Here is a 15,090-nt window from a genome sequence, read left to right on the forward strand (position 1 = left end):
CCTCACTACTCACCAAAACCAAATCTAAAATGGCATCCCCTCTTGTTGGTTCTTCAACTATTTGGTGAAGAAATCCATCAGCTATCACATCCAGAAAAATCTGAGCCCTATTATTCTTATTAGCACTTGTCCTCCAGTCTATATCTGGGAAGTTAGTCTCCCAGGATCACACACACAATTCCCATTAGTGTTTACTTCCTTTTTATCTCAGATCTGCTTGATGCTTCATGTAGGGGGTGCTTAAATCATAAGACTGAGATCTCCAATCCTAATCTGGATCACCCTGAATATGAACATTGGACTATTACCTATGGACTAGTTCCAAAAAAACTCTTTGTAACTGCAAAGCTCACTATCTCTGCTATGAATCTGATCTCAGAACTGTACTCATATGTATGTGTATGTTGATCTTTTAACCAATACTCTCTCCTTTTTAAATGAGGTTTAGTTAATAAGAATTGGCTGTAAGTGTATATTTGGGTAAGATGTGAAATATTCATTAATCTGGGAGGTAATGTGTTCGATCCTTTGGGATTGGTAGAACTTTTGTTATATGATGAATAAAATTTTTAGTAATCCTCATCATATTTGACTTGGGTGTCTAGGTGAAGGCCTAAGGCTGGGTTGCTTTAAGGGAACTTTGTTGGCTTCTGGGTAACTAGTAAGGTATTAGAAGCTGTTTTGTGCTGGTTTAATAAGTCTAAATATTGGAATATCCACCAGCTTTGGGGATTGTCTGCCCCATTCTTTACAGTTCACCTTCATTGAGTAACTGTAGTGTGGCCCCCTTGGACTCCTAGTCTCATTCAGTGAACCTCATTCAGTGCTGGAAGTGCCTCAACAACTGCCACGTGGGTGAAATGAGACAATCTCTGTGCGCTCAAATGAACTCATGGGAATATCATAAAAGACAAAAAACCCCTGTCCACTGTGGGTGAACACTTTTCACTATGTAATCACTCTGACATATCAGTCCTCCTCCTCGAAGGAAACCTGCACAACGCTTTCAAAAGAGGAGACTGGGAGTTAAATTCATAAATCTGCTAGACACTAAAAATCATGGTCAGACACTGGATTTATGGCTTATTACAACAATCTGTAACCCACTAACCCCTCTTTTTGTCCTATGGCTGCAGACATGGGCCAGTCTACCTTGAATGGTCCCTTTAGAATATGTTAACTATTTACACTAAATAATCTGTTCCATCTTGTATTTAGCTATGATGCTCAAAGTGGCTCTTCCAGACCTGAAGAAGTACTGTATGTGGCTGAAAACCTTGTCTCTTAGCGACAGAAGTTGGTCCAACAAATCAGGGCTTTGGAGCTGTGCTTTGGCTCCGCTCCAAGCAAAAACCTGCGGCTCCACTGCTCCGGAGCTGCTCTGCACTCCAGCTCCAGGCTCTGCTCCAAAGCCCTGCAATAAATGATACTATGTCCCCCACCTTTTCTGCCTAATATCCTAGGGCTGACATGTCTACGTCTATATTGCTTACTGAACAAATCCAGTATTCTGTATTCACTGAACTAAAGCTCAACTAATTTCTTCCAATTTAGCAAAGTACATGTTCTTCTGACTACATGGAATGTTAAGCTCCAAACTTGTTGAGTTATCTAAGTGCCAATAGTATCGACTTTCTTACTTCCGTCAGAGAAAGCCTTTATCCAGAAATGACTGCCATAAACTTTACCAAAGAGATTCCTTTGGTTTAAAAATAAACATGGAGATTTTTAGCTCAAAGTAAAAAAAATTTTCCGCAGAAAGTTGAGTAATTGAAAATAAGATTTTGAGTATCTCAGAAATCATTAAAGTGCTGCTGTCATGGGGCTGTAATACACATGAATTCTTCCTGTGTTAAACTGTTCATTTCTTTTGACTAAATGTAGTTAAGGACATTGAGGCCAATTGTAATTGGGACAAAATACAACATGGTTTTACAAAAGGTAGATCATGCCAAACCAACCTGATCTTCTTTGAGAAAGTAACAGTTTTTTAGACAAAGGAAACGCAGTGGATCTAATTTACCTCGATTTCAGTTAGGCATTTGATACAGTTCCACATGGGGAATTATTAGTTAAATTGGGGAAAGATGGGGATCAATATGAAAATTGAAAGGTGGATAAGGAACTGGTTAAAGAGGAGACTACAACGGGTCATACTGAAAGCTGAACTGTCAGGCTGGAGGGAGGTTACTAGTGTAGTTCCTCAGGGACAGGTTTTGGGATCAATCTTATTTAATCTTTTTATTACTGACCCTGACACACAAAGTGGGAGTGTACTAATAATGTTTGCGGATGAGACAAAGCTGGGGGGTATTGCCGATACAGAGAAGGACCAGGATATCCTACAGGAAGATCTAGATGACCTTGTTAACTGGAGTAATAGTAATAGGATGAAATTTAATAGTGAAAAGTACAAGGTTATGCATTTACGGATTAATAACAAGAATTTTTGTTATAAGCTGTAAAAAGCAGCAAAGAGTCCTGTGGCACCTTATAGACTAACAGACATATTGAAGCATGAGCTTTCATGGGTGTATACCCACTTCATCGGATGCATGTGATGAAGTGGGTATTCACCCACGAAAGCTCATGCTCCAATATATCTGTTAATCTATAAGGTGCCACGGGACTCTTTCCTGCTTTTAGAGATCCAGACTAACATAGCTACTCCTCTGATACTTGTTATAAGCTGCGGACTCATCAGTTGGAAGTAACAGAGGAGGAGAAGGACCTCTGAGTACTGGTTGATCACAGGATGGCTATGAACTGCCAATGTGATATGACCGTGAAAAAAGCTAATGCAGTCTTGGGATGCAGCAGGTGAGGTATTTCCAGTAGAGATAAGGAGGTGTTAGTACCGTTATACAAGGCACTGGTGAGACCTCATCTGGAATACTGCATGCAGTTCTGGTCTCCCATGTTTAAGAAGAATGAATTCAAACTGGAACAGGTACAGAGAAGGGCTATGAGAATGATCGAAGGAATGGAAAACCTGTCTTATGACAAGAGACTCAAAGAGCTCGGCTTGTTTAACTTAACCGAAAGAAGGCAGAGCGGAGATATGGTTGCTCTTTATAAACATATCAGAAGGATAAATATCAGGGAGGGAGAGGAATTATTTAAGCTCAGTACTAATGTGGACACAAGAACAAATGGATATAAACTGGGCATCAGGAAGTTTAGACTTGAAATTAGACACAGGTTTCTAACCATCAGAGCAGTGACGGTCTGGAACAGCCTTCCAATGGTAGCAGTGGGGGCAAAAGACACATCTGGCTTCAAGACTAAGCTTGATAAGTTTATGGAAGGGATGGTATGATGGGATAGCTTAATTTTGGCAATTTAATTGATCTTTGACTATTAGCGGTAAATATGCCCAATGGCCTGTGATGGAATGGTAGTAACTCAGATCCCAGCCCATCTACAGAGAATTTTTTCCTGGGTGTCTTGCTGGTGAGTCTCGCCCACGTGCTCAGGGTTTAACTGATTGCCATATATGGGGTCAGGAAGGAATTTTCCTCCAGGGCAGATTGGCAGAGGCCCTGGTGGGTTTTCACCTTCGTCTGCAGCAGGGGGCAAGGGTCACTTGCTGGAGGATTCTCTGCAACTTGAAGTCTTTAAACCGTGATTTGAGGACTTCAGTAGCTCAGACATAGGTTAGCGGTTTATTACAGAGGTGAGTATGTGACATTCTGTGGCCTGCCTTGTGCAGGAGGTCAGACTAGACGATCATAATGGTCGCTTCTGACCTTAAAGTCTATGAGTCCTGGGGTTGAATTTGGGAACGTTGGTTAGGTAGATGTACAGAAATCATTATTATTGGTTTTGGTTTCTTTATAAAATTTTAATGGAAAGATACCACTACTATGACTCTGATTTTTCACTGATAAGCACATACGTAGACCTCTGAAATCAGTCCCCAGAGAACTGACTTAAGAATTGGAGTTTGTAGAGTGAGATTCGGTCACGCCATGCTAATAAACTGAAAAGGAGTTTAGTATTCGAAGTATTTATTAGGTTAGAACATGTGATCACTTGTATTTCATTCCTGCATGGCAGATAAAAGCAAGTTCTAACTAGAAAATATCCTCCTTTCTTCCACTTTGCATTAATCATACAGCCAGCTACTGACTGTTTGTAGAAGTTACAGTAAAAATGTTATACACGTAAAAAAAGGCATGGCTACGCCATTCGTCAAGTTGCTTAATTTAAATATTTTTCTAAAGTAATTCATTGTACATCTTGGGTGAGTTTAGAGGTTATTTGTTGTATAAACTTTACTGTACTGCCCTGTAATTCAGGAGATTGCTGTTTCTTAGCTGTTTTGCTTAGGGCTAAGTACTAACTTTAAAAGTGCTATAATGGAGTAGGTACATTGGCCTTCACCCATGTGTCAGTAGCAGAGCTTAGGAAGACGGATGAGGTGTAGTAAATCACAGGGTTTGGTAAAGCTATGTGTAGACAAACCCAGAAAGTCAAACTGATAGTTTCTTGCCTGCACAAACTGATGTAGCTTTTACTATTTATAGTAAGTTTTACCGTTTCTCAATAAACACTACTTAGCAAAATAATTCAGGGCAGCTTCTTTGATATAAATCTATTTATAACTAATTAATAGTCTGATCCATTATAGAGGTTATGCTGCCAGTATTTTAAGTAGATGTTTCCTATTCAGCAGGAATTCAGTGATCTTTATGCCCTCAGGAGTAATGTACCTTAGGTCACTTTCTTACATAATGTGCCTAAAAATTCTGCCCATAGTATTTTATAATTCTGCACATGTTATTTGTTAAATAAATGTGGAGACTCCAGCATGGCATTGAGGAGCACAGGCCATTGATTGCACAGAAGTGAGAGATCACTGTGCAGCTCCCCCAACAGGACATGGACTCAGTGGTGAAGCTGCACCCAACTCTGATACAGCACATGGACCAGGCCTACCTCAGAAACACCCCAGGGCCCTGCCCCTCCAAGCCAGGTGCACTACGTGGGGGCAGGCAGGCTAAGGAATGCAGGATCCAAGTGTGGAGGGGCTTAGTGTGGGGAGATCCAGGTGTGGGTTGAGAGGCCTCTGGATGGGGCAATCTGGGTGTGGGGGGATCAGGACGCACATGGACTTGTTGGGGTGTGTGTGTCTGGGTACAATAGTAATGGGACTGTGCAGGGGAGTCCAGGTGAAGGTGGTTGGGGCTCAACAGAGAGTGACTTGGTGTGGGGGGATAGAGCTTGGCAGAGAGGTCTGGGTGTGGGGGATTCAGTAGGGGGTTCCAGATGCTGGGTGAATGGGGCTTAGTGGGGTGGGGATCCATGTGAAGCTGGTTGGGGCTTGGTAGGGGATCCAGGTGCAAGTGACTTGTCAAGGTGGTCCAGGTACTGGAGGAGTGAGACTTGTTGGGGGGGCGGGGTGTTCTGGATGCTGGCGGGGTAGGTGAGGCTCAGCAGGAGGGTCTGGGTATCAGGGGGTCTGAATTCACAGGGGTTGGGTGGATGGGGGAGCAGTTCCCTGGACAGTGATCCCTCCCCCTACAGCTGAGGAGCAATGGGTGGGGGAGAGCTTGCAGAGCTTCCTACAGCTGGGGGAGAAATATGGGGTGGGTCTGACACGGCCCTGGATGCTGTGCAGAGGAAGTAGTAGTCCCATCCTCCCCAGCCTAGCCCGGACTAGCAGCTGAGCCTGGCGCAGGGTAGGAGCCACCAACCAGGTCTTCCACAGTCCTGCCCCTGCCCCACAATGATTTCTCTCTCTGACGGCTGCTCGGGCACCCAAAACGTACTGCTGGGGACGGTCGCATGACTGTTCTTATGGCTTCCCTATCAGAAAGTCATTTTTCTGCAGAGATACAAAGAAATCTGCAGGGAACATAAATTCTACGCATGCGTAGTGGTGCAGAATTCCGCCCAGGAGTAGTACATGGATAACTGCCTTGGTGTGTTGTCCTTGGTTGTCCATTTGTATTTGTTAGTCAATATCAGATCTGTTTAAGGAACCTCTCATTTTTATTTTCTCCAGGGCATAGTTTGAAATAGGATGGGCACTGCTATTGCTTACACCAGTGCAATCCCACTGGCTCAATCAGCAATAGTACAGGTCTCTACTGCATAGATCTTCTAACAGACAAGGAGATACTCTCAGAAGTTTAGACATGACCAAATAATGTGAGATTCTGGCTAACAGTGCGTAGGGAACATAATTGATAACCTCGGTTACTCTCTACTACCATTTGGACTGCAACTATTAGTTATTATGCAACTTGTCAGCATTGCAGAGTAAAACTGCAGAGGAGTTTTAACTGCTAATTTTCATTCACATTAGTACAGTCTGAATATGAGGTAACAATGTTCTGATGATTAAAGGCTGGTACTTGAAGAATTGACCAGATAAGAGCATCTAATATCCAAATGAAATGACAAAATTAGTCCTTTATAATCAGAGTGTATCATATAAAATTCTATTTTGATTATTTTTGATTTTTCTTCTGTAGAATTTTTGCACATTAACACGTTTAATAGGAAAAAAGTGAATGCAGTTCCATCAACTGTTAGGATGTACAGGTACATGCAAATGAGCTAAAGGACTGTTTCCTGTTGTAGTTACATTGTGCAATTCTAAACAGCCTTTCTTGGAAGTCGTAGAAAGTAAATCGTATAACTCTTGTGTAAATTCACTGTTGCCAAAACCAAAGTCTGTAGTGTACTCAAAATAATGCAATAATTTGTGCACATGGCTCTGTTCAGAGCTCTTATTTTTGGAACCTCTTTCAGATTAGTATATATGTAAGGATTTAGGGCTTATTTTATAGCAGGGTGGCTAAAACTCAGTGATCTAAAAAAAAAAACAATTTTTTTGGTAAAATGCTTAATCAAAACTATCTTTAGATACATTATAACTCAAAGATATCTCATCATGGAATAGGAATGATTAATTCTAGAGTATGAGACAATATATTCATGTAATGTTTAAGAGAAGTTTTTTGTAAATGAGTTCCAATAGTTCATGGATTAGGGACCAAATTTTACAGGGTTTCAGGGGCTTCTGTATAGATTAACCCAAATAATTTTTCTATCTACCCAATGGAACTCAGTGCTCAGTCTAGAAGATACCATCAGAGATGCTTAGTTTTGCAGTTCTGAAACTGTGGATTTGTGTCTGTAGAGGTAACATACTTGTTTAAAAGACTTCAACTCTATTGTCCCTCTGCAAATTTGTGTACACAGAGTCAATCCTTTACCGCTTTCAAAAGTGAAAAGTTTCAAAAAGTTCAATGAATAGAAGATTATTGGGAGTGGAATAGATCTGGAAAAGGAGAAGACATCTGGAGATAAAGGTGAGAAGGGAGGGACAGGCAGTAGAAACAGAAGTGAAACTGTTGGAGCAGCATATTCCAGCCATTGTTACTCTATGGTACTATCATTTTAGATGCAGTTGTGATAAAAAATAAATCTTCCCTTTTACAGTTTCACCCTTTAAAGTAGTATTGTAGTGTCAATGAATGCAATGAGTATTTTGTTTAGGAGAATCCACCCTCAACATACAGGATTCTGAAGACTATCCCCCTTCAAGATCACCATCATTTTCTATCGTTTTAGAGTTATCTGCCAATGATAGTGTTTCAGTCACATGATGTATGTCACATAGCTACAATATCACATATCACCTCTAGCAAAAAGGAAAAAAAAACCTCTATCATCCAGAAACAACCATAGATAAATGTGATAAGAACTAGCTGATTAAAAAAAGAGGCAATTGATATAAAAATTGCCTGGGTTGTTTATGCAACAAACTCTTTTCGATATGATTGAGAACCCACACTTCATTAACATGGTTTAGTCATTAAGACAAGGATACAGTCCACCCAGCAGAGTAGATGTTGCCAGATAAAGTGTATGAAAGAGAAATTGAGCAGTGTGCAAAAGATCTAGAGGGTGAAATTGTTAATCTGAATCTTGATAAGTGGAGCAACGTCCACAATGATCCTGTTTGTATGTGCTTGTGTGACAACACGAAGGGAATGTCTTCCTTACAGAAACAATTGATACATCAGGAAATGCACACACAGCAGAATACTTAAAAGAAGTAGCAGTGAAAGCTGTTACAAACTGTGAAGGGGGGAAACTTCAAATGTCTAGTATGCAGCTTGGTCACACACATTGCTGCAAATGTATCCAAGAGGAAAAGAAATTTAGAAGTGTGAAGAGAGTCCCAAGCTAATAAATATGGTTGCGTGCTCACTTGATGCACGTCCTAGCCAAAGACTTCAGTGTTCCAGAAATTGCAAAATACTTCCATAACAACTATTTTGCAGCAGCTGCTCTGAAAAAGGTGGGAGGAACCAAGCTAATTCTTCCATAAGATGTGCCATGGAACTCAGTAGTGGACTGTTTTGAGCACTATAGCAAGAATTAGCCTAATCTGATAACAATTTGCAAACAAAATTGTGAAAAAATAGATGGCATTGTCACAGTCAAAGTTTTCAACATTGGGCTTAAGAGAAATGTTGAACACATGCTGAGTACCCTGAAGCCTATTTCCGTAGTCTTGAACAAAATTCAGGGAAATAGCTGTTTTATTGCTGATGCTGTTGAAATTTGGAAGGAACTGAGTGATATCTTAAAGAGAAATATGCAATGGCAGAGTTAAATTACAAGCATTTAAAAAAAACAACAAATGGGACAAATGAACAGAGTCGGTCCTGGGGCTGGTTTTGTTCAACATCTTTATTAATGATCTGCATGATGGGATAGATTGCACTGTCAGCAAGTTCCCGGATGAGGTCAAGCTGAGGGAAGAGGGTAAGGATAGGGTCCAGAGTGACCTAGAAAAATTGGAGGATTGGGCCAAAAGAAATCTGAGGTTCAACAAGGACAAGTGCAGAATCCTATGCTTAGGATGGAAGAATCCCATGCACCGCTACCAACTGGATAAGCAGCAGTTCTGCAGAAAAGGACCTGGGGATTACAGTGGATGAGAAGCTGGATATGAGTCAGCAGTGTGCCCTTGTTGCCAAGAAAGCTAATGGCCTATTGGACTGCATTAGTAGGGGCATTGCCAGCAGATCGAGGGAATTGATTATTCCCCTCTATTCGGCACCGGTGAGGCCACATCTGGAGTATTGCATCCAGTTTTGGGCCTCCCTCTACAGAAAGGATGTCGACAAATTGGAGAGAGTCCAGTGGAGGGCAATGAAAATGATCAGAGGGCTGGGGCACAAAACTTATGAGGAGAGGCTGAGGGAACCGGGCTTGTTTAGTCTGCAGAAGAGAAGAGTGAGGCAGGATTTGATAGCAGTCTTTAACTGTCTGAAGGAGGGGTTCCAAAGAGGATGGAGCTAGGCTGTACTTAGTGGTGGCAGATGACCGAACAAGGAGCAATGGTCTCAAGTTGCAGTGGGGAGGTCTAGGTTGGATATTAGGAAACACTGTTTCACTAGGAGGTGGTAAGCACTGGAAAGGGTTTCCTAGGGAGGTGGTGGAATCTCTATCCTGAGAGGTTTTTAAGGCCCAGCTTGACACAGCCCTGGCTGGGATGATTTAGTTGGTGTTGGTCCTGTTTGGGGCAGGGATTGGACTAGATGACCTTCTGAGGTCTCTTCTAACCCTAATCTTCTATGATTCTATCTGTGGCTCACTTTCTTGCAGATATTCTCTATAGTCAATACCAGGGTCAAACCTTAACTCCTGAAGAAGAGGAGTTGAGTTAGGACATGGACATCCAGTAATCATCCCTCCATAATGCCAACTATAATAAACTTCAGAGCTAAGGGTGAACCATTCAAGAAATGTTTGCTGTTGATGTTCTAAAGAAAGTTACACCACTGAACTGGTGGATGTCACTTAAGCACTTGGATTCAGAGACTGTTGAAGTTATAATCATCTCACTTTTAACAGCACTAGCTTCTTCTGCTGGTGTAGAAAAAATATTTTTCTTCCTTTGGACTAATTCATTCCTAGCTGAGAAATTGGGACTTGAAAAAGCAGGAAAGCTTGTTTTTTCTTTTCCAGATTATGAAGAAATAAGAAAATGAAGGTGAAAACGACTGATTTAGCTACAGAAGCCAATATGTTTAGTTTCTCATGTTCACCTGGCTGACAGTCTATTAAATATTTTTTAAAAAATCCCAAAAATTACATTTAACTCTTTTAGTTAAAAATAATTAACAAAAACAAACCTGATTTTAAAAAAAACAAATGTTTTTAACTAAATTCAAAAATTCATATGCTTGTTTTGTTAAATTGTTCGCTACTTTAAAAAGAAAATCCAGAATACATGATGTTGTTTTAGTTAAACAACTGAAACATCTGTCTGGTGGTGGTCTCCTCCTAATACAGCATGGCAAGAAAATCCTACAAATATTAATGATTAACCTGTTGAATTGGGGAGAGTTCAACTCCCAATGACTTCATAAATATCTGCTTTAATTAACTTTGGTAAATGAAAAAACCAAACAATAATTCATTTTCTGATATAGCTATAAAACTAATCTGAAAAGTTTTCAAAACAAATCACTTAAAAAATGTATAGTGTACCTTCTAAAAATGAAACCTACATCTATCTCTGAGTTGTGAATAATATGTATTAAGAGTATAACGACCAACAAGAATGCACTTTGATGTAGAAATCCATGATTAAATCACCTGACTAGTGATTTAAATCAAATCCATGCAGTTTTATAGCACCCTCCTTCTACCAGACCAGTTTTTCTGAGCTCACACCTTGGAGTAATTCAGTCTGGGCTCTTTCAAGGAATCTAGAGAAACTGTTTCCCACATGATTAGTTTTATTTTAAGGATTCTTAACAAAGCAAATCAAAACCTCATAGTCTCTTCCCTCAAAAGTCTGTGCAGGTCAAGCAGGCCTTTTCCCAAGCCTGTCCCCCACAAAGTAACTTTAGCAGCCCAAAATTTCGTGGTTCTTAACTCAGAACCACAACAATTAACGACTTCACACAACTCTCCCTTTTATCTATTTGGTCTCTAGAGTAATTCCTCTCTGCAGTAGCTCCAGTAGCAGTCCACTGAGAACACAGCCCACCACCCCCTAGCTCCTCCACTCCCTGGAGGGTGTTGCAGCCCTTCTGTTTTTTGTGCTGCCCTCTTTTATAAGGGTCAGCTAATTTTAAGTTTCAGCTCTTTCTCAGGTGCAGTGAGTGGAGCTACTCAGCCAGCTAGTTAGCTGCTGGCGTCTGATCAACAGGAAATGGTATTCCCATATAGTAGAACCTCAGTTATGAATACCAGAGTTACCAACTGACCAGTCAACCACACACCTGATTTGGAACCAAAAGTATGCAGTCAGGCAGCAGAAGAGAAACCCCCTTCACCTCAATGCACTACTGTGTTAAATGTAAACTACTAAAAATAAAGGGAAAGCAGCATGTTTTTTCTGCATAGTAAAGTTTCAAAGCTGTTTTAACTTAATACTCAGTTGTAAACTTTTACAAGAACAACCATAAAGTTTTGTTCAGAGCTATGAACATTTCAGAGTTACAAACAACCTCCATTCCTGAAGTGCTTGTAACTGTGGTTTTACTGTACCTTCATAGTGTATGATCTGTTTCAGAGTTTCTCAGAATTTCCACATCACGACCTTTCTTTTGACCGCCCAGACTCTTCTGACTCCCTTTATATATTTTAGGATTTAACAATTATCATATGCCTCGGTGTTCCTGGCAGAGTCTGGTTAGCTGAATCTTGTTCACTGTGTTAGAGGGAGATTCACTAATGTGCATTGCTTCCTAAATTCCTGGTCTTTTTGTCCTCTGCTCTGATTGGTGCATTTATAATTTACAGGGTTCTTTTGCAATGCTGTGAATTAAGTCTTCTGATCTAATAAAGATAAATGTAATTAAGCCTCAAATTAAAAATCAGTTCAGTTTTAATAGGTCTCATCCTTATGAATCTAACTAAGTCCTGCCCTTATTTTAGACTATATAATTTAAAATAACAGCATTTAAGTTCAATAAATGACTGTGACAGACTGACATTATGCAATAATATCCTGACCAAACCTTAGAGAATTAAGTCAAACCTTATTGAATGAGTTAATATTTTGGGGTTCCATTGTTTTAAAAATGCAATTGTGTATGTGTTGTCACACTGTTTGAACTTTCTCTGGTAGGGAGGAGTACTTCTGGTTATCAGCCCTTTGAAGCTACCCCCTGGAGAGTTATGCATATACTAGTTCAAACTGGATTCTCCAGGGACCAACAGAGAGGGACAAAAAAATTTTGATGCATCCAGCAAACAGACAGGAACCTTGGTCCACAGACAGCCCCAATCCTTTGGATAGGTTTGGAAGGTCTGGGCATACTGAAGCCCCATAAGACTGAATGCTGAGATTGATTTGCAGCCACAAGGATTCCCCCTTGATGGGAATTTGAAGGACGGCTCCTGCCACAATCCATGTTTGGGTTGGATGGTGCCTGGTAAGCTTATTAGCATATATTTAGGTTATTTTTTTTGTTGTTTTCTCAGTAGTACTTTTTTAACTTAAGAATAAAATAAGCTTACATTGAAAGATTTGTGTAGTACTGAAAAATCTGTGTGCTTCTCAAGTGTTGACAATCATTCTGTTATCAGTCTCTGAAGAGAGAGGCAGGTGTGCTTGGGCAGCCTGTCTCTTCTGGGAATAACACAGGGAAGGCAGGGAATTGTGCAGTCTGGAAATACCCTGGTCAGAAGAAGTGAGACACAGATATCCACCCAAGAAAGGCAATGAATGGGGAGCTGGAAGCCTGAGAGTGGATGCCTTTGTTGGAACAGTTAGAGGAAATATAGGTGTAGTTCCCTTGAACTGTGATAATGACTTCATGGTGCATTCCCAATTTGGTTCAATTTTCTACTTAACAAGCAAGCCTCCCTCCCTCTTTCTCTGTATCTGCTGTATGACTATAGCTTTTACTTTATGCTAAGGCAAGCAAATGTTGTTGTTGGTTGGTGTTGTCTGTCTTTACTGATTCATCAGTTACCACAGAGGTGGGCAAACTGCAACCCATGGGACCCTCCTACCCAGTCCCTGAGCCAGGGCCGCCCAGGGGGGGGTGCAAGCTGGCGGCCAATTGCCCGGCCCTCAGGGGCCCGGCCGCGACTGTGTGACTGTGTCTGATACTCCCCTGACGGGGCCCCCGCTGGCCGAAGCACTCTGCGCTCCCCAAGCGCAGCAGCAGCTAGGCAACCAGAGACGCTGAGTGAGGCAGAGCCAGCGCGTGGGGGAGGGAGGGGGGAAAACGCGTACCTGCTCACCCGGAGGAGACAGCTTCTTCTGATCCGTGTGGAGACTGACATAATGGAATAATCTCTCAGTGACCTCACTACCCTGAACAGCTGCTGGGACCTTCCAACCGTGAGTGTTTGACCCTGTGATTCCCCTAGGATGTAATATTGGGTGGTGTTGTGGTTTTCAGGTGTTCTTGTTTGAGGTGAGTTTGTGCCTACTAGTGGTCTGTTTCAGAACTAAGTTGGGATCATGACATGTAATTGTAACCCAGGAGAAAAACCCTGGTCTGCAATATGGCACGGCAGGCTGAGACTTTATCTCCCCCTATCTCCCTGCAGAAGGGGGAAACTGGGCACAGCGTGATCTAATCCCTTTCAAATTTTCTTAGAAGAAAGGGGACTGGGATCCTATCCAAACCAGTTTCCTCCCATCACTCTGTTTTCCCTGCTGCAAGACTGCTGTAGGGGGCTGAAAAATTTCCATTAAATATGGCCCTTCATTTGCCCTGCAACAATAAAATAGACCAGCTTGCGGGGGGGGGGGGTTGGTCGCAAAACAGGGGTGAATTAGCAGAAGGTTGAGGGGTTCGATGAACTGGGACTGTTCTAATTGTTGCTCTGAATACGTGTTGGTGCCTCAGTGTCCCTAGGCAGTTCTATGTATCTAGGTGTGGGATAAGGGTGTGTGATGATTGCTGCAGCCAAAGGGCCTGCACCGACCTAAGTGCTGGCACTTCTGTCTCCTAGCAACTGTGGCCTGGCTGGGCCCCTCTTCTGCAAGGTGCCAACTGTCTGAAGGTGTTGAGACAAAGGGATCAGGTGACTTCCTGGCCCGGGAAAGGAGCTGACCAGAGAGGAGGGCTGGGGGGGGTTAGTCTGGAGCTTGTGGGAGAGGAGTGAAGTGCAGACCGACAGGGTCTGGCTCGCTCACTGCCCCCAGAATGGACCCGCCGAGGGTCCCTTCCCTGTATCTACAAGCTCTGTTTTAGACCTGTCCTGCAGCCAGTAAAACAGAGGTTATTCGATAAGAGTCACATTGGACTGCAAGTGGGGTGCGGACCTGTGGCTTCCCCAGGACCCGCCTGGGTGGGCTCGCTGTGGGACACACGGAGGGCAGAGGATGCTGAATGCTCAAGGAGAGACCAGGAGTGAAACATGAGCTTCTTGCGCCTGACACAAGTCTGCTCCAGGAGAGAGGCTCCCCCTCCATGACTGGCTTAGTGGGAGCAGTTCCGAGCATCGCCGGGGCTCCGTGACCGGGTCACTTGAAATCCCACTATGCGCACCACAGATACTAGCAGTGCGGGAGAGCCAGGAGTGAACGGTGGCCTGAGGGTAGGGCATGCATTCCCAGTGTCTAGGCTATTAAAAGTCGGGGGGGTAAGAAAGGGGTTTGGGGCTACTTAAGGCTGGGGTCAAATAACCTCTGCTGACCCCCTGACCTCCCCACAGTCCGCCCCCACCTGCAGCCAGTCTGCACCAGGCCCACACCCAGCCCTCCAAACCCCCTTTCCCGGTCTTAGCCAACTCCTGCCACACATTTAACTGCTCTCAGTCCTGTGCTTGGGATGGACTAGCTGGGTGGTGGTTAAGTCTAGTCTTCCAGCCTGCTGTTCTGTCTGGTCCACCCCGTGCCGACCCAGAGACTGACCCAGCCACCCAGAATCCGTCCCACACGCCTTGGCAAAGTCTTGGTCGGGGTCTGGCTCCCAAGTCCCTCTCAACGGTTGCAGCCTGTCTGGGGTGGCCTGCCTTCCACACTTCCTATTTCAACACCGAATTCATTCAATAGGGCAATGATTACAAAATGGAGAAAGATCATTCCATCTAGAAGAGGACATTTTCTTTTCTTTAGATTATACTTACCTTGGGCCCACC

The 15,090-nt window shown here is 42.7% G+C and overlaps 1 protein-coding gene across 4 annotated transcripts in view; it reads left to right on the plus strand.

Annotated features, from left to right (window-relative positions):
- CPNE3 (copine 3) overlaps positions 1 to 15,090 on the plus strand; it is an 87,478-nt gene that overhangs the window by 12,436 nt on the left and 59,952 nt on the right. The window contains exon 1 of one of the 4 annotated variants that reach the window (XM_032786312.2): positions 12,146 to 12,422. The exons of the other annotated variants lie outside the window; for them this stretch is intronic. The gene's annotated coding sequence lies outside the window, so the exon portion shown is untranslated. Of the gene's footprint in view, positions 1 to 12,145; positions 12,423 to 15,090 lie in introns of those variants that run through there. 4 annotated transcript variants of the gene reach the window in all.

This window comes from Chelonoidis abingdonii, chromosome 2 (genome assembly GCF_003597395.2).
Source record: "Chelonoidis abingdonii isolate Lonesome George chromosome 2, CheloAbing_2.0, whole genome shotgun sequence".
NCBI classification, from domain to species: domain Eukaryota; kingdom Metazoa; phylum Chordata; order Testudines; family Testudinidae; genus Chelonoidis; species Chelonoidis abingdonii.